Genomic DNA, 24,263 nt, shown 5'->3' on the forward strand with positions numbered 1-24,263 from the left:
CCCTCCCCCCACATCCCTCCCCCCACATCCCTTCCCTCCTGCTCCCCCACCCACATCCCTCCCTGCACATCCCTTCCCTCCTGCCCCCTCACCCACAACCCTCCCCCCACATCCCTTCTCTCCTGCTCCCCCACCCACATCCCTCCCTGCACATCCCTTCCCTCCTGCCCCCCACAACCCTCCCCCCACATCCCTTCCCTCCTGCTCCCCCACCACATCCCTCCCTGCACATCCCTTCCCTCCTGCCCCCACAACCCTCCCCCCACATCCCTCCCCCCACATCCCTTCCCTCCTGCTCCCCCACCCACATCCCTCCCTGCACATCCCTTCCCTCCTGCCCCCTCACCCACAACCCTCCCCCCACATCCCTTCTCTCCTGCTCCCCCACCCACATCCCTCCCTGCACATCCCTTCCCTCCTGCCCCCCACAACCCTCCCCCCACATCCCTCCCCTCCTGCCCCCCCACCACATCCCTCCCTGCACATCCCTTCCCTCCTGCCCCCACAACCCTCCCCCCACATCCCTTCCCTCCTGCTCCCCCACCCACATCCCTCCCTGCACATCCCTCCCCTCCTGCCCCCCACATCCCCTCTCCAGCAGGTCAGGGACATTCTATTCCCCCCCTCCCCCCACGTTCTAAACGGCCAGACCCGGCGCGCGGAGCGAGAGCGGGGCGCGCCCGGCGCTATGACGAGCCTCAGCTACAGCTGCATTGCCAACGGGCGCACCCTGCTCGCCGAGCTCAGCCTGCGGGGGGGCTGCTTCCGGGTACAGACCGCCCCGCGGGAGCAGCGCGCCAGCCGCTTTGGGGACCGCGCTGACCCGGGGCCTGGCCCCCGCGCGGCTGCTCTGTGGCTTGGCTTCTGTAAGGGACCAAATCCCTGTCAGTGCGGAGGACAGCGAGCGATCAGCTGGGCCCCGGGGTATTTGTAATGGTGGGTGAGGGGGACAGTGCCCCCCTCACACACAATCTCTCTCACACGTACATACACGGAGAAATCCCTCACACAGACCCACCTCACACACGCACACAAATCTCTCTGACACGTACATACACGGAGAAATCCCTCACACAGACCCACCTCACACACGCACACAAATCTCTCTCACACGTACATACACAGAGAAATCCCTCACACAGACCCACCTCACACACGCACACAAATCTCTCTCACACGTACATACACAGAGAAATCCCTCACACAGACCCACCTCACACACGCACACAAATCTCTCTGACACGTACATACACGGAGAAATCCCTCAGACAGACCCACCTCACACACGCACACAAATCTCTCTCACACGTACATACACAGAGAAATCCCTCACACAGACCCACCTCACACACGCACACAAATCTCTCTGACACGTACATACACAGAGAAATCCCTCACACAGACCCACCTCACACACGCACACAGTCTCTCTCACACGTACATACACAGAGAAATCCCTCACACAGACCCACCTCACACACGCACACAAATCTCTCTCACACGTACATACACAGAGAAATCCCTCACACAGACCCACCTCACACACGCACACAAATCTCTCTCACACGTACATACACAGAGAAATCCCTCACACAGACCCACCTCACACACGCACACAAATCTCTCTCACACGTACATACACAGAGAAATCCCTCACACAGACCCACCTCACACACGCACACAAATCTCTCTCACACGTACATACACAGAGAAATCCCTCACACAGACCCCCCCTCACACAGACCCACCTCACACACGCACACAAATCTCTCTCACACGTACATACACAGGGAAATCCCTCACACAGACCCACCTCACACACGCACACAAATCTCTCTCACATGTACATACATGGAGAAATCCCTCATGCAGACCCACCTCACAAACGCACACAAATCTCTCACACGTACATACACACAGAAATCCCTCTCGCAGACCCACCTCACACAAATCTCTCTCATACGTACATACACAGAAATCCCTCACACAGACCCACCTCACACACAAAGGGAGAAGCACCCCCCAGAAATCTCACTCACACACAAATCTCTCTCATACACATAACAGACAAACTCTCTCTCTCTCTCTCTCTCTCACACACACACACACACACAAATCTCACATGCACAGAGAAGATCTCTCACCCAAACACAAATCTCACCCACAAATCTCTCATACACACACACAAGTCTCTCACTCACACATGGACACACACTAATCTCTCACAAACAAACTCAAATGAAATGCTCTCTTCTTAGACTACAGAGCACTCAGGGATGTCCCAGTCCCAGGGAAGGCATTTCCCTCACCACTTCATATTTTTACCTGGTTCCTGGCCATGATCGCTATTTACTGACTACAGGATCAATGCAACAGGCTTTGCCAGCACCTTGCAGAATCGTGCCATGTCTAGGACTTGGTGTTTGCTTTGCAACGTGAAAATATTTGTCTGGCTTCCCTCCTTGCAAATAGTTCATGTCATCAGACTGGTATTATGTAAAGTGCCCATTGCACCAGATCCAGAAGCAGAAGGGAATGTCAGAAAACTTGAAATGAAAAAAATATTACTTGGATCAGAGTTTAATGTTTGACAGAGGGTACAAGCAAGTGTTGCTTTATTCAAATAGCAATGTTGCATCAGGCAGTTAACTAAGCCCTGGGTTGAGATTTACAAATGCTCAGCAAGCACAATTAGGACCAGATTTAAAAACAAAAAACAAACAAAAAAAAACAGCACCAGCAGCTCCCACTGGCACACTTGTTGTACCTTTTTTTTTTTTAATCTGGCCCATAAATGTTATTTAAATGGTGAACAAAAAACAGAGCTAACATTACTCATATAAACCATTAATCAGGAGCAGAACAATTTGAAAGAAAAATATTAGTTGCAGTGTTTCCTCGAAGTGCTGTTTTATTTGTGATCACCATGCAGCTATGGTTTTTCAGTTTATAATCTTTGTGACCGAACCAGTTACAGTTTATGGCACTGTAAAAAGAAGTGGATCTTAAAGAAACAAAAAAAAAAAACTTTCTGCTGCAAACTTCAGTTACCTTGTATATTTCATTTACAAAGATTAAGTAAATAGGAATCACACTGCTAATTGTGCTGTCAGTTTGGGATACCCAGTTGTCTCTTTTTTCCACTATAGCCCCTGTGCTAGAAATGCCAGATCATATGAAATCTTGATTTTAGAATATCAAGCTGATTCCTCCCACATCCTAAAACATGATGCTTTAAAACCCAATCATTGTTATTGGAGTCCAGTTGTTTCATTCAGCAGTTCTGATAACAATATTCAGCAAATATATACATATACATATATCAATTTTAGAGAGGTTTCTGCTATGTATAAGCTTGATGCCTTTGTGACAATATAGATATGGAGCTATAGCGATATCCATCCACTTTATACTATACATTTTGGGGTAGTTTTGTGATATGTACAACCTCCTTTCATAGTAGTCACAAAGGCATCAAGCTTATTCGCTGCAGAAACAAAGTTTAGGGAGTACTCCACTTTTTTGTTCTTTTATTGAAACAGCTCTTTGTTTCGAAGCAATAAACTTGCTTAATTAAACTTCATTCAGCTATAATACATTTTAAGTATAAACCCTCATTCAGAAATGTGCTGTTTCAACCTGCTGCTAAATATTGCTGATATTTATAAACATTACATTCATTTCTCCTAAACAAAAGACTAATTCTCAGTAGTTTAATTTTAGGACGCTGCTTCATCAGTGGTAAATTTAGTTCTTCACAAAGGCTTGAAAAAAACCACAGCTCACATTGGAAGGTAAAGCCTTGGTTGCAACTTGGGTTTTTAAAAACAGGTCAAATTCTTTGCTGTAGAACTGACTGCTGCAGAGTGAGGATTTTAGATAATAGAGGTTCAAGTGTAATCTTCCAACATAAGTTAAAAAAAAAAAAAGATACTGGTCTTATTTCATGCGACTCATTTTATAATTACCCTAATGGAGTCATTACAAAGACACATACACTTGATGTGATTAGCAGTCTCTGCTCAAGAGGGAGCTAGATGTGAAATGAAAGTTTTTGTAATCTACAGGGAAATGCACTGAGTGAGCTTGTTCAACACCTATGTCATACTATGCTGCCTCTAGCAGTAACTATTAGCTCTTCACTTTCCTCTGCACTAAATTTACACAAATCCACTTAAAATTTGGTTTTCTTTGATATGTAATTATTAAAACTTCATCTCAAGTGGGATATAAAGGAGTTTCTACTGTATGTAAAATACCAAGTCATCCAGAAGCACTTTTGTAATATTCTAGAGTTTATTCAAGTCTTAATGGTTTTGCTTTGGAGGAGCATATTGTTTTATTGTTCAGTTCAGCGATGCTGATTGTAAATGCTTAATTACATTCCTTTTCTTTCACTGATTTTGGCTCATTAGTATATGACACAAGTTAGAAGTTTAAATAATAATACCCATTCTATTAATATATCTTTTCTAAGCTTTGTGTACCATGCCCTGCTTGTTAATGGAATTACATACGTATGTGCTACAAACAACACCATAGACAGCACAGGACCATTTGCCTTTCTTATAGAGGTAAGAAAAATTTCTTTTCAGAATATGTTGATGCAAGTTTAATCAAAACCATTGACTTACTAATGTTTTGCAATGTTCTACTCTTGCCCTTTGGTCTACATTGGTTATTACATGCTCTGTAAGATCAATGCTTGTCAGTCTTCTTCAGCTTTATAAAATAGAAGTATTGCTTCATGTAATGCATTTGTTTAACATCCCTGCCCCTGTGCTTCAAAGGCCTTGCTTGTGTTATAGAAATACTATTAGGTGCCCTACAGTACCAGCTTTAGGTTTAAAAGAGTCTTTTTTCCTCTCGTGATACCATCATCATAGTAAATGTGTGTCCGTACCTTCTAATTAAAAAAGGGAATGGGCAATGCTGGTGTGCTAGGTATAAAGGGAGATTTAGCCCTTATGGCACTATGGTAGCACAAGAAATGTACCAGTGCATTTGTAACACTGAAAGGCACCCTAGTATGTATTCAATTGGTCCAATGTACCGTATGTTGTATTTTGCCTTATTAAAATTTCACTGTTTTCAGCTTGCCAGCATGCACTGGCAGGCCTAGAATTAAAATAAAGTAATGTTCTTTTCAAAAAAGTAAAGCTTGTTTGGTCTCTTCTCCTACAATTCTGCTTTCCTCTATGACCGTCAACTCTTTTTTCTCTCTCCTCTCCACCCTGCCTTGCTATCTTCGGGTATGAAGGATAAGGACAAATTTCAGCCTGCTTTCCTGCTCCTTCTCATACCTATGTTACTGTGTTCTGTTTAGGTTTCTACACCTTGCCTGTCACCATGGCATGACATGGCTACTCTTCCCTTATCTTCAGCTTTGTATTTTTAAGTGCAGCAAATGGGTTCACTGTAGCAATGCATCCACATTAGTGACAGTTGTATAGCCTGTAATGACTGCCAGTTGTATTGTAGATACAAAATATTAGGTTTCAGAGTAACAGCCGTGTTAGTCTGTATTCACAAATGATATTTTCTACACACTGATGTCTTTAAGCTTCTGCAGAAATATTGTGGCTATACACATCCATGCATTCGTGTAGCCTAATGTTCTTTAGCTGTGCAAGTTTGCATATAGGGGTCATGCTGGCTATTTATGTTTTTAGGGCATCTAACAGATTTTAGCCTGAATTTAAGAAGTTAATGTGACATTTTATTTTAGCTATGTCAAGATACTTCCTTCATTAATTTCTCCAGATTTGCAAGGCTTTCATTGGTAGCCCCTTGATATCGCAAGTGACGTTTGCTCATCCTTTTGAATTCAATGCAGATTTTCAACAAGTGCTGGGGAAATATATGGTAGGTAATTCTCAAAACTATAAAATCAAGTTTACGCCCATGGCTGCTACACAATGTTAGAGAAAGGACCTTGTGTAGTCTACCTTGGCAGAGCACATGCAAGGGAAAAAAGAAATTCACAAACATTTATTTAGGGATCTGCTCTCAATAAAAGAATTATTGTCTCTCTTTTCCAGAACAGTAAGTTATTGTGTTTTTATATATATATTTCTTGTCTAGAAAATCTAGTTAATATTTAACTAGAACTTTAAACAGTCCTTTTATACTGCGTCATCTGATCACACACACACATCTTACAAAGAGCAGAGGAAGAGAGAGAGAGGGAGAGATGTGTGCATGGTAAGTATTTAAAATGTAATCTTTGATCTTTTAGGTGTGTTTTGAGTAAAACAGAATTACCCTATGATCAATGTAGTAAAAAGTTTAAGTTATTGGGACAAGAAACTATTAGAAGGTTTTTAAATCAGCATTGCACTGCAGTCAAGCGGGGGGTTTGATCAGTAACACCTTAGTGAAAAGAAAAGGAGTACTTGTGGCACCTTAGAGACTAACCAATTTATTTGAGCATGAGCTTTCGTGAGCTACAGCTCTCTAAGGTGCCACAAGTACTCCTTTTCTTTTTGCGAATACAGACTAACACGGCTGTTCCTCTGAAACCTTAGTGAAAGAATCAGTCACCGCAACTGAGAATCTGTTATTACTTTCAAGGGAGATTAATTGTACCCAGCATGCTTAGAAATAGATTCCCTCCTACTGTATTGTTCAGATAGCATTTTGGAAATTGCACTCTTCCCCTTGCCCATAAAGAAACTCCTATTAATTTGTTAGGTTTCAGAGTAGCAGCCGTGTCAGTCAGTATCTGCAAAAAGAACAGGAGTACTTGTGGCACCTTAGAGACTAACAAATTTATTAGAGCATAAGCTTTCGTGGGCTACAGCGCACTTCATTGGATGCATAGAATGGAACATATAGTAAGAAGATAGATTGTGTGTGTATATATACACACATACACACACAGAAAGAAGTTGGAAGTTTCCATACAAACTGTGAGAGGCTAATTAGTTAAGATGAGCTATTATCATCAGGAGAAAAAAAACTTTTGTAGTGATAATCAAGATGGGCCATTTAGACAATTGACAAAAGGTGTGAGGATACTTAAGGAAATAGATTCAATATGTGTAATGACCCAGCCACTCCCAGTCTCTGTTCAAACCCAAGTTAATGGTATCTAGTTCGCATATTAATTCAAGCTCAGCAGTTTCTTGTTGGAATCTGTTTCTGAAGCTTTTCTGTTGCAAATTTGCCACCCTTAAATCTTTTACTGAGTTTGTTAGAGTTTTCTAAATATAGAGAGTTTATCAAGTACTGTACAGTTCCTAAATGTACTTGATGAAATATTTTTTTAGTACCTGAATGCATGAAGATACAGTGTGGAGTTTATATTGTTATTACAAAGTCTCATATGTTATTTGGTGTCAAATTTATCAAATTTTCAACACTGTGGGCCAGATTGTCATCTCTGCAGGTAAAAACTAGCAGAGGACTTGAAATTCTGGAATTCCCACTCAGAGTTTCCTCATTAGCATTCCATTACTGGGGGGCCCTTCAAACCTTTGTGATTCCCTGTGTTCTTTACAGAGGTCCTTAAGGTATGTGTATTGCTTCTCAGCCTTGGCCCCTAGATTCCATGGCAGGAAGGCTTCCTACCTGCCTCCACCCCCAAAAGCACTTTGAAATCCTCAGATAGACTGCACTGTCATAGATGGTATCTTAGGTTTCAGAGTAACAGCCATGTTAGTCTGTATTCGCAAAAAGAAAAGGAGTACTTGTGGCACCTTAGAGACTAACCAATTTATTAGAGCATAAGCTTTCGTGAGCTACAGCTCACTTCATCAGATGCATATCGTGGAAACTGCAGCAGACTTTATATATACACAGAGAATATGAAACAATACCTCCTCCCACCCCACTGTCCTGCTGGTAATACCTGCAGGTATCTTACTGCCTCATAACCTTCCCATAAGCCCATTGAGTGATTGCCACACAGATAGAGGAGAAAGTGCATTCCAACCCCTCTTCCATATGCAACATGCACTGGACCTTGGTCCCCTTCATTCTAGGAAGCAGACAGGACAATCTAGCCTATTATTTTCATCATTCAAAAACCCTGCTGATTAACAACAGGATTTACATTTTTTCATTCAAAACTAATAGTGACTGCAAGCATGCAGAAAAGGTTTACATTCTGAGAACTTAGGCATGCAAATATAGGTTGGTATGAAGTAGGAAACAGGTTATATTGCCAACTATCAGTATGTTTATTGCCAGGTTTCAGAGTAACAGCCGTGTTAGTCTGTATTCGCAAAAAGAAAAGGAGTACTTGTGGCACCTTAGAGACTAACCAATTTATTTGAGCATGAGCTTTCGTGAGCTACAGCTCACTTCATCGGATGCATGCCGTGGAAACTGCAGCAGACTTTATTTATACACAGAGAATATGAAAAAATACCTCCTCCCACCCCACAGCAGGACAGTGGGGTGGGAGGAGGTATTTTTTCATATTCTCTGTGTATAAATAAAGTCTGCTGCAGTTTCCACGGCATGCATCCGATGAAGTGAGCTGTAGCTCACGAAAGCTCATGCTCAAATAAATTGGTTAGTCTCTAAGGTGCCACAAGTACTCCTTTTCTTTTTATGTTTATTGCATTACTCCAAAAAGCATTGGGAGCCCTCTAGTGGCCAAAGTTAAAGTGTCACAGTCCTGCAGATATTCACATGCCTAACTTTAAAAGCATCAGTAGCCCTGTTGATTTAAATGCAACTTCTCACATGCGTAAAGTTAAGCACATGCCCCAGGTCCCAATCCTGCAATTAACGCTATGCAATCAAACTCCTGTTCCTCCACAAATTCCCTAGGAAATCAGTGGGGTTCCACTAGGGTTGCCAGTTTTGGTTGGACATATTCCTGGAGGTTTCATCACATTACAATCTTTAATTAAAGATTAATCTTTCATTCCTGGAGACTCCAGGACAATCCTGGAGGGTTGGCAACCTTGGGCTCTACACAAGTACAAGGATCTACCCATAAAGAGTGTTTTGCAGGCTTTGGGCCTAAATTTCCATTCTGCTTAAAATAACCATGAAGCCAGAGCCAAAAAGACACACGGTAGAAATCAAAAGCTTTCATGCTGTTCATAATGATCATTCAAATATCACCCCAAAAGAAAAAGCAACCATTTTATGCATGGAATATTTTGAATCAGAAGAATCTCTCTCTGAACTCTCTGAAGAGGTCCATTCTAAAACTTGTTGGATGAAAAAAGCTAAATCTTGTAGTACAGTCATATTAATGGCTTACTTCTTCCATGTGATTACAATTAAATTAATATAGGAATCAAACTAAAATCCATTAAATATCAGAATATATGGCTTCTCAAATGTCTCCTATAACAACAAGATAGGGTGGCTCCCTGCCTGAACATTGCTCTCTGGCAGACTGTTTGGAGCACTGTTCACTACAAGCTTTTCTTACGGAGATGAACTGGCACACAAAATCCTCCTACCTTACTGCAGAGAGAGAAAAAAGTCCTATTCTTTCAACAAGACCTGGAGAAACAACCAAGCCCTGTGGTCAGGGTGTGGTTGGTACTGGAATTCTGGGTAAGCCTTCCCTCAGGGACAAGGGCTTGTTGACCCATCTTTTTATACGGGGAGGTGTCTAAAGTAAAACTAAAAGCAATGCTTTGCCAAACATATATTTGAACCTCCTTATTCTCTGGAGAAGAGGGAAATATTAAAGGTTTAGCATTGGAAAACATTGATGTCTTATTCCTTTGGTGCAAGTAGTAGATGTAACTGGTAATATAGTCACATGGAGTGCAGAAATTATCAGGAGGTTTCATTTTTTGTTTACCTTTGATCAAAAGGAAATTATGCAGCTGCAATTGTTGTTCTCAGAAAGTAGCACATAATTCCTTCTCCCCTCATCTTTCCTGTAGTGTTGGGATTATGATGGTTTTTCCTTACTTTATATTTTTTAAAATAATGTCCAATGGTTGAGTCAGTTACTGGCAAGGATTAATGGCCAGTAAGTAGGGGTATGACCCCTGCTGGTGAGGTGCTTTAGCAGTTCATCATTTGGAGCTGCTAAAATTTTGCAAGTAGTCATTTATATAAAGCTTGGAGCCCTGGGTGGGGATCTTTTAGAACTACTGTATTCCAGTTACAGGGAAATTACTTTGTTTTCTAGATCTTTTATTGTGTAAAGACAATGTGTGTATTATCTAAAAAGGACAGTTTTCAGAGTAACAGCCGTGTTAGTCTGTATTCGCAAAAAGAAAAGGAGTACTTGTGGCACCTTAGAGACTAACCAATTTATTTGAGCATAAGCTTTCGTGAGCTACAGCTGACTTCATCGGATGCATACTGTGGAAAGTGTAGAAGATCTTTTTATACACACAAAGCATGAAAAAATACCTTCTCCCACCCCACTCTCCTGCTGGTAATAGCTTATCTAAAGTGATCACTCTCCTTACAATGTGTATGATAATCAAGTTGGGCCATTTCCAGCACAAATCCAGGTTTTCTCTCACACACACACACCCCCCACCACACACACACACAAACCCACTCTCCTGCTGGTAATAGCTTATCTAAAGTGACCACTCTCCTTACAATGTGTATGATAATCAAGGTGGGCCATTTCCAGCACAAATCCAGGGTTTAACAAGAACAACTCTGACATCATAATCAAAAAGGCTGACAAAGGAGGTGCTGTTGTCATCATGAATAGGTCGGAATATGAACAAGAGGCTGCTCGGCAGCTCTCCAACACCACTTTCTACAAGCCATTACCCTCTGATCCCACTGAGGGTTACCAAAAGAAACTACAGCATTTGCTCAAGAAACTCCCTGAAAAAGCACAAGATCAAATCCACACAGACACACCCCTGGAACCTCGACCTGGGATATTCTGTCTACTACCCAAGATCCATAAACCTGGAAATCCTGGGCGCCCCATCATCTCAGGCATTGGCACCCTGACAGCAGGATTGTCTGGCTATGTAGACTCCCTCCTCAGGCCCTACGCTACCAGCACTCCCAGCTACCTTCGAGACACCACTGACTTCCTGAGGAAACTACAATCCATCAGTGATCTTCCTGATAACACCATCCTGGCCACTATGGATGTAGAAGCCCTCTACACCAACATTCCACACAAAGATGGACTACAAGCCGTCAAGAACACTATCCCCGATAATGTCACGGCTAACCTGGTGGCTGAACTTTGTGACTTTGTCCTTACCCATAACTATTTTACATTTGGGGACAATGTATACCTTCAGATCAGCGGCACTGCTATGGGTAGCCGCATGGCCCCACAGTATGCCAACATTTTTATGGCTGACTTAGAACAACGCTTCCTCAGCTCTCGTCCCCTAATGCCCCTACTCTACTTGCGCTATATTGATGACATCTTCATCATCTGGACTCATGGAAAAGAAGCCCTTGAGGAATTCCACCATGATTTCAACAATTTCCATCCCACCATCAACCTCAGCCTGGTCCAGTCCACACAAGAGATCCACTTGCTGGACACTACAGTGCTAATAAACGATGGACACATAAACACCACCCTATACCAGAAACCTACTGATCGCTATTCCTACCTACATGCCTCCAGCTTTCACCCTGACCACACCACATGATCCATTGTCTACAGCCAAGCTCTGCGATACAACCGCATTTGCTCCAACCCCTCAGACAGAGACAAACACCTACAAGATCTCTATCAAGCATTCTTACAACTACAATACCCACCTGGGGAAGTGAAGAAACAGATTGATAGAGCCAGAAGAGTTCCCAGAAGTCACCTACTACAGGACAGGCCTAACAAAGAAAATAACAGAACGCCACTAGCCGTCACCTTCAGGCCCAACTAAAACCCCTCCAACGCATTATTAAGGATCTACAACCTATCCTGAAGGATGACCCAACACTCTCACAAATCTTGGGAGACAGGCCAGTCCTTGCCTACAGACAGCCCCCCAACCTGAAGCAAATACTCACCAGCAACCACATACCACACAACAGAACCACTAACCCAGGAACCTATCCTTGCAACAAAGCCTGTTGCCAACTGTGCCCGCATATCTATTTAGGGGACACCATCACAGGGCCTAATAACATCAGCCACACTATCAGAGGCTTGTTCACCTGCACATCCACCAATGTGATATATGCCATCATGTGCCAGCAATGCCCCCTGCCATGTACATTGGTCAAACTGGACAGTCTCTACGTAAAAGAATAAATGGACACAAATCAGATGTCAAGAATTATAACATTCATAAACCAGTCAGAGAACACTTCAATCTCTCTGGTCACGCAATTACAGACATGAAAGTTGCGATATTACAACAAAAAAACTTCAAATCCAGACTCCAGCGAGAAACTGTTGAATTGGAATTCATTTGCAAATTGGATACAATTAACTTAGGCTTGAATAGAGACTGGGAGTGGCTAAGTCATTATGCAAGGTAACCTATTTCCCCTTGTTTTTTCCTCCCCCCCACCCCCACTTCCTCAGACGTTCTTGTTAAACCCTGGATTTGTGCTGGAAATGGCCCACCTTGATTATCATACACATTGTAAGGAGAGTGATCACTTTAGATAAGCTATTACCAGCAGGAGAGTGGGTTTGTGTGTGTGTGTGGTGGGGGGTGTGTGTGAGAAAACCTGGATTTGTGCTGGAAATGGCCCAACTTGATCATACACATTGTAAGGAGAGTGATCACTTTAGATAAGCTATTACCAGCAGGAGAGTGGGGTGGGAGAAGGTATTTTTTTCATGCTTTGTGTGTATAAAAAGATCTTCTACACTTTCCACAATATGCATCCGATGAAGTGAGCTGTAGCTCATGAAGCTTATGCTCAGATAAATTGGTTAGTCTCTAAGGTGCCACAAGTACTCCTTATCTAAAAAGGAGTTCATCATTTAGTTGCTCTCTTAATAAGGGCTATTATTCAACTAGCCTGCTGTGAATAGGAGTCATCAGTACATCAATATCTGATTGAGGGCTATGTTATCCCATTTTCTGAGGGTGGGGGAATATCACATAAAATCAATAGCAATAGGAATCCCTAGTGGACTTCATGGAGTGGGGTGTTTTCTTAAATCATTAACCCCTGGGTTTCTGCAATCCAGAAGAATTCCAATATACTAGACATTTTATTAAACTAGTAAGAAAACTTACAGGGCAAAGAAGACTGAAGAGTTCTCTGAAAGTATTACCAGCCCCTCCTCTTGAAGGTGACCTGCACAGGATATTTAAACATTGTGGTTGTCTCCTTTTTTCTTCTGACAAATAAAAAGGGCCTGAAGGCTTTTTTTGTTGTTATTAATTTAAAAAAGGAAAGGGCCATGGAATGGTGTTCTGCTTATTTCTTACTCTTAAAAACATCAGGAATGTCATCTCTAGTCTTGCTGGAAGATTTAGAGGAGGTATATTGTGAACTTAATACAGTACCTTGAATCAAAGGGGCTTGCCAGTTGAACATTTAGGATATCTTTCCCTGGTTGAGCTGCCACCCCTCCCCACCAATAACTTAAAAAAAGAGAGGGTGGTGGGGAGAGGGGCAGAATGTATCATAAAAAAGCAAAAACGGGCATGAGCACAATATCCTTTTTTCCATGGCAGGAATCCTGGATAATTGTATAAGGGGACAGGTGAGGGTGTAATTGACTAGATTTGGAAGCTCCACCCTACTTCAGTTTTTCAAAACTGGAGGATAAATCTTCACAAGTACTGTTAATTGGAGTTATATGGCTAACAGCCTGCTCTGAGAGAGTAGGGCTCCAAAACTGGAGATTGTATTTTGTGTTTCCAGCTGTTTTAATTACTGAAAGTTGGTAAAGTAGCATCTATAACAAAAATCCTTACTCTCTTCTGTGCAGATGGAGTACAATAGGAAGTCAGGTGATATTACAATTTCTACGCTGCAAATTCAAGTTGATGATGTCAAAAATGTTATGACCCAAAATATTGATAAGGTTTTGCAAAGAGAAGAAAACCTGAGTGAGCTTGTTGACAGAACAGATGATCTCCAAATAGCGGTAAATTACATGACTTCTCATTCAACTTATGTATTTAGCCCACTCCTTTATTTCTCTGCATTTGTTCTACAGCTTCCTAGCAGTCTTTGTATTAGAATAATTGTGTGGCATTTTCAAAAGTGTTCCACAAGTGCTTGGGCTTTTGAAAATTCTACTCATAGTTCCTCGGCCTAGGTTCTGATCTCAGCTGTATGCATGTATCATCCTAATATCCATACCTTTTAGGCACACTGCCGCCAAGTAGAATCCACAGCCATGTTAGGTGAAAAGGCTACCTGCACCATGCATGGGGAGAATTAGGCAAGTCTGAATGGGATTCACACAAGCCAGCACAGCACTGGTGACGGAGCAGGGAGCCAACTAAACTAACAAACAGGAAATGCTGAGGAGCAAGGTGGGACTTCTGAGCACATTAGTAGATTGGGCCCAGCAAGTGGATAGGTGGGGCAAGTCTAGTTTGAGGATCATGCTAGTGCTTAGGCAGCTTGGTGGATGCCCAGTGGCAGAAATTTAGGTGCCTACCAAGTTAGTCGGCAGCTGATCAGGGGTGTTAAGGATCTAAATTTTGCACTTAGGTGCCTAAATCCCTCTAGCCCTTAGTAGCTATAGGCCCAATTCTGCAACTGGATCAATGCAGGTCGACCCCTGTGCCACACACAACAGAGGGCCACCTGCATAGAGTCTGGTGCAGGAATTGGGCTAGACCAAAAATTGATCTCTACTGCTAATGGAGAATTATAGAGGGGAAAGAACATGTTACAAATATCAACTGCACTGATACACCTCTATCAGAGTAGAGTGATTACACTGAAGTATTAGCATGCTATTATGTGAAACAACTACTGCATTTTTCTAGTCAGGTTGAATATGTACAACTAAATAGTTGAGGTTTTAAAAACTCTAATATGTAAATACTGTCTAAATAGGCCCACATCGGAAGAGGTAAAAATTTGGAAGCCAGGAGCAAATTAGAGAACAACATAATAAGAGCTTAACTGAACTGTGTGTAGTAGGAGCTTCTGAAGTTCTGTAGAACTCTACCCCTAAAATCCTCAAGTAGATTATCAAGTGTTCCCCTGCTTGGCTGTTAACAGTTTATAAACATCACATCATAACAGCACTATCAGTCATGGCCCGAAACCAGGAACCTGTTTCTATCAGCATCTACAACTGTCATTTTTAAATTAATCCTTTTTATTGATGCTGTACAAGGCCTACTTCTTTTTCACCACCCCCAAGAGTCTTCTTGGGATGAAACTCCACCGGTCATAAAAATAACATTTACTTTGCATCATAAGTATAAATCATCTTCTACCTTCTTGAAGACATTTAACATGTGGTTTAATCTTGTGTGATGATGCTCAATAAGTCCAGTTCCTGAAACATGAATTTCATATTTGTCATTTTGTTTTCAGGCTGATACTTTCCAAAAAAACACCACAAAGATTTCCAGGAAGATGTGGTGGAAAAACGCCAAAATGATGATAATTATTGGAGTTGTTCTCCTTATTATTTTAACATTTATCATTCTCCTAGCGACAGGTGTTATTCCAACATAAACTTTTGAATATTTTTTTGCCCAACATGAAAATTTTATAAATTTTATTTAAAAATTATTCTAGAGCACAAATATTTGTTATTTTGTATATTGTTCAAGAACTACTGAACCATTAACACCTGGTTGCTTGCATTCTTTAAAGTAATAAAGTAAACTACAGTATTTTCATCCAAAGGGAGTGTGTGTGGTATCGTTTTCTCCACTCTTGATGTAGTGAAACGGATGCAGAGAGGTTAAGTGATGTTTAAACCACATGCTGTAATAATGGATTGCTTAACTATTAGCTCATATACATATATGAGTAATTGAGAATTTTGAATGAGTGTCATAACTCTTCCCTAGCTATATTTTCTGGTGTTAAAGGAACATGCATATTAAAAAAGGAATTGCAGTAACTATTTTTCTTCCCCTGTCCCCACTTATGGTTTAGCACCCAAAGTGTAGAGTTGAACATAAAGGTCATGTATACGGTTCTCTTCTTACTTAAACAAAATATAGAGGGTGCGACAAGTGAGATTCGTCATTGTACAGCTGGGGAAATAATGGTCACACATCAAGTCAATGTTAGAAGCAGGATTGGACTCACCACTCCTTAATCCCAGTCCACAGTCTTGGCCTCTGTGCAAAACACTTCAACCTCTCCAGCTCTCAGATTTTTTGCCTCTCTCATTAAAATGTAGTTTGTGAAACTGCAGGTTGTTGTCGGTAGCTACTGGTGTGGTGCTCCGCTCTTGTTCGATGATGATAACAGTTGGCTGCGTGCGTGTTCCCTCTGTGTGCTGCCCCAGCTCTGCGCAGATAGCTAACACAGCAGACCCTGAGAGAACCCCCAAAAACCACAGACTCTAGTAAGGTACGAAGGAACCCAAGCCAGGTTTCTTGTCAAACGAAGCACAGTAATATTTCCCTATGGACTCTACAGGGTATACTATGAATTTGTGCTCCTTGGCAATGGACACAGCTCAGTCAGTGGCAGGATACTCCACTGCCCCCTAGGTTAGGCAGTGATGTGCGCTCCGGGAGCTACTTTTATACCGTTGCGGGACAGATTTCTCATCATAGTTCAAACAAATCTATCCATCATGTTGTCCTTTTGACCCTGTCTTTAAGATACACCTGCCTGTTCCTTGTTATGTCTACGGAGTGTCTTGCCGCCATCTTGGCACAAGTTCCTCTCATTAGCGCTTATGCGTGTGTGTGCACGTGCCTCTAACAACCTTTTCTTGCCAACTTCTGTGAGTGGGACCTGCCTCTGGCTCACAACCCAGCTCTGCTTATCACTACCTGGAAGTACTTTGGTTCAGGCTTCAGGCCTCAGACTGGGCCTCTAATACAAGAATTTATGTTTCAGGGCCTTCTCTTACTACATTCCCCCACTTTTTAAGGGGAGGATGTTTACCCATTGTCCCAGAAAAGCATAGTGCCTGGATCGAAGATAACGCAGTGGACTAAACAGTTATGTGGCTACCTCCTTTTACCATCCATACACTCATGCCCCCCTGTCGTTCAGTCTGCACATTCCCTTGTACAACTGACAGACACAGGTGACTAATCTAAACTTTGGAGGAACTGAAGTCCTGCATGACAAATTGGAAAAACGTCACATGATCTTTTGATTGCACCTAGCCCTACTACAGCTCTAGTTCATTTACCTGCCTGAATCTGTGCATTTCTGGGGTCAAGAAGTGTGGGGAGGGGGTTGGGGGGGGTTTGGTGGAAGCCATAGGTGATTTGCTGGAGAATGCAGTCATGTCCAGGTGACCCCACCCTGCCTTCTGTACTTCCCACCTCCTGTCCACTGCAATTGGGGATTTCAAAGCTGTCTGCAGGATGAGAGCACCAGCCATAGGATGGCTGGCTGGACCCCGACCCTCACACTTCTTGGATTAGGCCCCATTCTCACTGGTCCCTCTCCCATTAACAGAGGATGGTGATGGGTGTTTGCTAACCCTTCACCCCTCTAGGGCAGCTGCTGGGCTGGATTCTGCTCCTTGCTGATGCAATCAGGAAGACTCTAGCTTACCTACAGCTTCCTAAACTGTGGGTGATAGCACTTGCTGGTGATTACAGAGCCAACAGACCCAAGGTAAAAGCTCTCCTCCTCCTTTCCAGCTGCAGCCCTGAGATGAATGAAAGCTAGATACATTTCCACCTAATCAACCGTAGTTCTAGGCACAAGGATGTTGTGTGAGCATGAATACAACAGAAGTGTACATGAGCCACTGTTAAGATGGTAGTCAACACTGTGTAAGGCTCCCTCTGAGATACAGAGGAAAGAGAATGCCTGATTTGGACAGGGGCCTCCTATGACAGCCTCTCTCCCCTCATCTCCACAAACCTGATATTATGACTGGACAGTTGTTGATAATCACCCCCCTTTAAAAAGAAAAGAAAAATAGAGCAACTACCATTTAAGGGTCTGTCCTCAGATGTAGATTGTTTAAATCCTTAATATGGGTATGTTTGAATTATATATAGCTTCCAAGCTTGAATGCTTACCCATAATGGAACATCCACTCACTGGAGTAGGAGCATAGCTAGGATGTCCAGTACTTCCATTTTAGATCACCATCTGATCTTCATCGTGCATGAGGCCTCACTGCTTTACATAAATTTGCTTTAGTTTCCTATTCATGGAGGTAATTTGCATGCCTAGTGAAGGACTGAAGAGAAAAATTACTAGCTCTTAGCTCAGCACCATGAGGGAAATGATGCTTGTGAGAAGTATTCTTTTTCTCCCCCCCGCCCCCACTATTCAACACCTGCACCTGATGGAAGTACCCACAGCTACACTAATTTAATCTACCACTAGCTCCCCCCCTCATGCTGTCATCCACAATGCGCCATCTCTAGCTTGCAGGTGGTGGTGGTGGTGGTAGTGGTCGAGTTGTGTTGATCCCAGATATGAGACAAGGTGGGTGAGTTAATATCTTTATTAGACCAGCTTCTGTTGGTGAGAGAAACTTTCAAGCTTACAAAGAACTCTTCTTCAGATCTAGGAAACATAATCTGAGTGTCACAGCTAACTACAAGGTGGAACAGATTGCTTAGCATAAGTAGTTAATGGATTTCAATGGAGCATTCAAGGTCAAGTAGCCAGTTAACACCCATCCAGTCACAGGAGGTAAAAAGGAAGGGGGGGAAAACGGTGTGGCAGTTTAGTGGATTACAGATTGTTGTACTAAGTCATAAATCCAAGAAGCTGGTTGACTATACCAACTTTATAGGCCACCTTCAGGAAGAATTTCTGGACAAATACACCACAAAATCAGTAATATACCTGATGTGAATTGATATTTTCATCCTCTCAACAGATGACAAACTCCCTCAGAGATTTCCACCTCAACTTCAACCACTATCACCCACCCACCAAACTCTCTCTAGAACACGCCTCCAATAGTATCAACTTCCTGGACATCATGATCAGCTTCATCAATGGAACCCTACAGACAACTATATACCAGAAACCCACAGATCACCCTTTCTTTTCAGAGATCCAGTAACCACCCCAAACAAACCCAGAAATCTGTTATCTATAGCCAGATACCACAGAATATGTTCTGAGGAGAGAGTCTGGGATATATACCTTAATATACTCAAAATTGCCTTCACCAAACAAGGACACGCCACCAGAGACATAGATCGCAACCTGGAACAGGCTACCCTATTACCCCAAGAGAACCTGCTTCAATACAGAAATAAAACCCCCTCTGATCACACACCCCTAGTGGTCACCTACCATCCCACACTGGAACCCATACAGGGTATCATTAAACAATTACAACTCATATTTGATGGGGACCACATCCTGAAATAAATCTTTCATGAACCCCCTCTTCTAACATTCAAACAACCCTGCAACCTCTCCAAGCTCATCAGATGCAAGCTCCCCACAGACCAGAACACACCAACTCAAAGCAGCACCACACCCTGCCAAAACAGATGAAAAACCTGCAGACATATCTCTACTGCTGTGACAATCAACACCCCCCAACATCACACCTTTCAAAATCCATGGGTCCTACACATGCCTATCAATATTTGGTGTGCATCATCCAGTGCACTAAATGCCCCAAAACAACTATGTGCATGAAATGAGAATCACTGGACTCTCAAATGAACTCTCAAAAATTGTAAGACAAAAATATCACATCACCTGTGAGTGAACACTTTCACAAAGTGATCACTCACGGACCTCTCAGTTCTCATCCTCAAAGGAAACCTGTACAACACCTTCAAAAGACAAGCCTGGTGGCTTTAATTAATCTTTGCTAGACACTGAAAATCGACTGAATAAAGAAATTGTATCTATAACTCACTAAGCACTTCCCCCTCCCCCCCACCCCCTTCACATGACTGGAGCGGTATTAAACTGACCACTTCACCTACAATGGTCCCTTGAAATGTGTTAATTACTTATGCTAAACAATCTGTTCCACCTTGTATTTAGCTGCAAGTTTCCCAGACCTGAAGAGCAGCTCTGAGTAAGCTCGAAAGTGTGCCTCTCACCAATGGAAGTTGGTCCAATAAAAGATATTACCTCACCTATTGTCCCTCTCTATATTGAGGTTGTTCTGTTTTGTTTTTTAAATGATATGCTCAACTGAACGAACTCTATATTATCTGTAAGGGCATAGTCTGTTTTGCTCCAGCTAGCATACCACAGCTACTGCCGGACACTCCCCAATCCCCTCCACTGGATTGCATTTAATGAGGAGCTGTATAAATAGAACGATACTGTTTTCTGGCACTTACAGCCACACCAGTGTTCATAGTGCAGTGAATGTTCTTTGACTAAACAACTTAGCACATAAAACACCCAATACAGCCTTCACTACAGCCTTTACTCTAAGTGGGGGGTTTGTTACCTCATACCAACCAACAACTCGATTTACAAGAAGATTGCAACGTGCCAGATCTGATCGTAAATACTGGGCTGGCCTTTTTCAAGTGCTTATTGTTGCGGATATACCTGTTCTGTTTATGACTAGGTGAGGCCTCACCTACTTCTCCTGAATTAAATGTTAGTAATATGTATATCGGACATACAAATAGCAAGAGGACAATGTAGCTATTCCCTTTAAGAGTTATGCTTTACCCTAGCTTTTCCCTTAAATGGAAACAAATAAAACATTTATTAGAAATAATAAAGCTAACAGATTTGGGGAAAATAGATAAAAAGGTAGAGCGTCCCTATTAACAATATCTAAAGAGTCACCACATCAAAAATTCATCATTCATTGTTAAATAGAAAATTGGTTAAAACAAAAAATTATACAACCTCCAGCTATGCTACTGCAAGGAGTTTCTGGGCAACTGAACTGTGCAGGCTTGTCTTGTTCATGAAAGAAAGGTCCCGCTGTCTTGTCAAATTTTGGTTGGAAACTTTATTTGAAAATGCCAGGCTTTCCCAAAACTCCTGGAAACAACAGAAGCATCTTGTAAACAGACTGTGCTTACAGCTACATTGGGGAAAAAATAGGCTCAAGATTTGTATCCAACTCAAGAGTCCTAGGAGGAAAACCTTTATTTTTGGAAGAACTATGCACATAAAACCACATTTAATGTACAGTCAGAAAAATTACCAACAAATCTCAGACTTCAAACAGAAAGTAAAAGAATAATTAATGGAACCACTTAAACACTTCAAATTGAAACTAATCCTCTATCTCTGAAATGCATTTTAAAATAATTACAAGTAACATTTAAAAAACAACTACTGCTGTTGGCAGCCACGTTACTAAAAGCAAATGGCATGATACCAATAGTGATATCTTTAGCAAGAAGGCTACCAGGAGTAGGCTAAGTAATTGCCAACTGTAAATATACCTTGTCACAAAAATGTTGAGAAAGTGATTCTTTAAATTGCTAGAGCCCAAGCAGGTAGTCTTAAAATGAACACACAGGGAAAAGAAATACTTAAAGAGGTATTTTTCCAAGTTCAAAAAGCTCAGCTACAAAAAGATTTGTGTTCTTATAAAGCCAGAAAGCAAGGCTATGTAACAATCCAAATCCAGGATAGTTAAGTGGTTTCCAGAGACACTACAGAAAAGTCAACATTAAGCTTCTGCCATAGAAACTAACAAATTAAAGTGTCCGCTTTAAACAAGTTAAATCACCTCGAGTACTTCCTGAATTACTGGTATTCTTTCAGGACCAGCAAACTACACAAGATAACAAGAGAGGAAATCCCGAGGCACTCAGTCTTTCTCTGATTATATTTCTGAGACAGTCCTGGCTTCTTGGTGCTTCCCTTCAAGTAACAGAAGGAACTATCAAACACAATCCTTGGCTCCTATGAGATTATCATCAAGGCACTTGTTGCCTCAGTGGAATAGCTTAGCCTCATTCTTATAGCAAGGTTCTTCCTCCCATGTCACAGTCTGAAACTCCCAGGACACAGCAAGATAAAAATGGCAGAAGCAGCAAGGGTATCGACACAATGCTGATGCCATTTGAACCTACCCTCAATGAGTTGTCACTGTACGCAGGGGAAGAAGTGCTTATGGTGAGGAAGAAAAGCTGAGTGAATGACCAATATAACTGTGTGCAATTTGATGGGCAAGTGAATACAAGGCACTAGGTAAGGGACAAAAGTTCCATATGAGTATTGGAATGTATTTGGGAAATAGATGAAAACCAAAAATGTAATGAGACGCGAAAGTAAACCAAACTGAGTGGACAAGGGTCACACAACAAACTAGTTCTGACATAATTTTAAGTTAATAGGAAATATAAACACAAATTGTGTAGCATCCTCTCCCCCATTTCTTTGTATGTTGTCCTGTTAAATAGACTTCTTCCGCCCAAAAACTCGTCTTGTCTGTAGCAAACTAAGCACGTTTGGGTCCTGTATACATAATACAGGAGATGACAAAGAACCAGAAAAAGTTTCTGAACTATGAGGCAATCAGCTGTTTCCAAGCCGAAGAAGGAAGCTGCCACTTCAGCAGTGAAGATTCAGCCTGCTCGGAATTCTTACGAGTACTGGCTCTGACCAACTCCAGGCAGAGATTAATTTTTCTCTGATACATTGTAAGGGGAAAAGCAGGTATGCATCATTTTAGGATTATATATTGTTAAAAAAAAAAACATATTACTGTCTTCCTCTCCCTGCAACAACTAATAAAGCAAGTTAATTAGGTAACATTAAAGGTTACAGCCATTAGCCAGAATTGCATCTAATCTACTTACAGGAGTTTTGAACAGGTGCTGTGGCACAGAGTTTTCTATCCAATGCCTTAAAGCAACGTATGTGCTGACAATCCCTTTCAGTTATCCAGTTTGATTTACTCTATACCTTTTGCACACGTCTTCCTGTGCATACAACTTGGACACTGACACCAGGAGAGGTTATTGTGCCACACCATGCCAAGGTGCCATGATTAAATAGCATGGATTGCAACTTTAACCCCACCCAATTTTAATTTCATTCGTGAAACCTTCTAATTTTCAGTTGAAAAATTCTACGCTTGGTTTCAGCTAAAAGGAACTTTGTGAGGAATTCAAAATTGACTCAGCAACTTGAGTGAGGCATGCCTTACGTAGGGCGAAGTAGTATCATTATAACCCAAATGCATGAACTTAAATGTCAGACTCTACATGTAGCCTGAGCTCTGTCAGGTTAGTTCACTGAAATTTGATTTTTTTTTTTTTTTAAGTTAGGTAAGCAGCTAAATTTGGATTTACACATGCATCTTATACTGCTTCTTTTAACTTCAAGTTTCACTGAGCATGAAACAATACTGAGCTCCTTTGAGAAGAGAAGACTCATAAGTCCAGGTTCGTGCAGACGGAGAGCAATACACCTAATGCACAAGAATGATTTTAAAGAAGTGTATTATGGTGCATTGCACACACTCTGAAACTAACTCGCTATCTTGCTACACAGAAGTCCCAATCATCTTATTAACTACAGGAGTATAAAACTGGCAAGTTCAAGTTCATAGTCACAACTTGTCCATATTACTACCTTTATATCTAAAAGTGTGCAACATGCATGAGTTACAGTTGCTATAAGAAATTTAAACTTGTGCTTCCTGTTTAAAAATGTTTGTGTTTCCATATGATTCAGTGCATCAGCAGTTAGTACTGCAGAATGACCACTCTACTTCCTTTAACCGAATGCTGCTGCACCTGCTGTTTGCTCAACAGAACACAAATATATGGATAAGAGAAGACTACCCTAAGTTACTCCCACCTAACATAATTTCAGCGGCTTGACGGATCCATTATTTACAACAGTTTAACAGTCATTCAAGAAATTTAAGTACAGCAGCTGCTGAAAAACTCTTATATTTTGAATTATATAGTGTAACAGGATTGGCTCTGCTTACAAAAAACTGCTTCAGACTTGTCAGCAAAGATACCATTTTGTACAAGCCACCTGCACTATACGGACACCACCTGTGTGTCTACAGTCAACTGCTGACTACGTTTTGGCTATGGAACTTACTCTCCACTTGAAATCCATCTCAACTGGTTCTTGTCAACTGTTCCAAAGGTATTGGCCTTGTATTAGTACCCGCTTGTAGCTACAATTTCATAGTTTGATCAACAGGAGTTCACCAATGTTTCTCAACTTTGGATTTTAAATTTTAGAAATATAGATCATTTCGTTCCAAGGAACATTTATACTAACTAAATGGATGAGGGTGATAGATTTGTCCCATTTATAATTTAATGCCTGGTTACTGCTGCTTCTGCTTTAATCCATGTTATATT

Source organism: Lepidochelys kempii, chromosome 4 (genome assembly GCF_965140265.1).
Source record: "Lepidochelys kempii isolate rLepKem1 chromosome 4, rLepKem1.hap2, whole genome shotgun sequence".
Classification (NCBI taxonomy): domain Eukaryota; kingdom Metazoa; phylum Chordata; order Testudines; family Cheloniidae; genus Lepidochelys; species Lepidochelys kempii.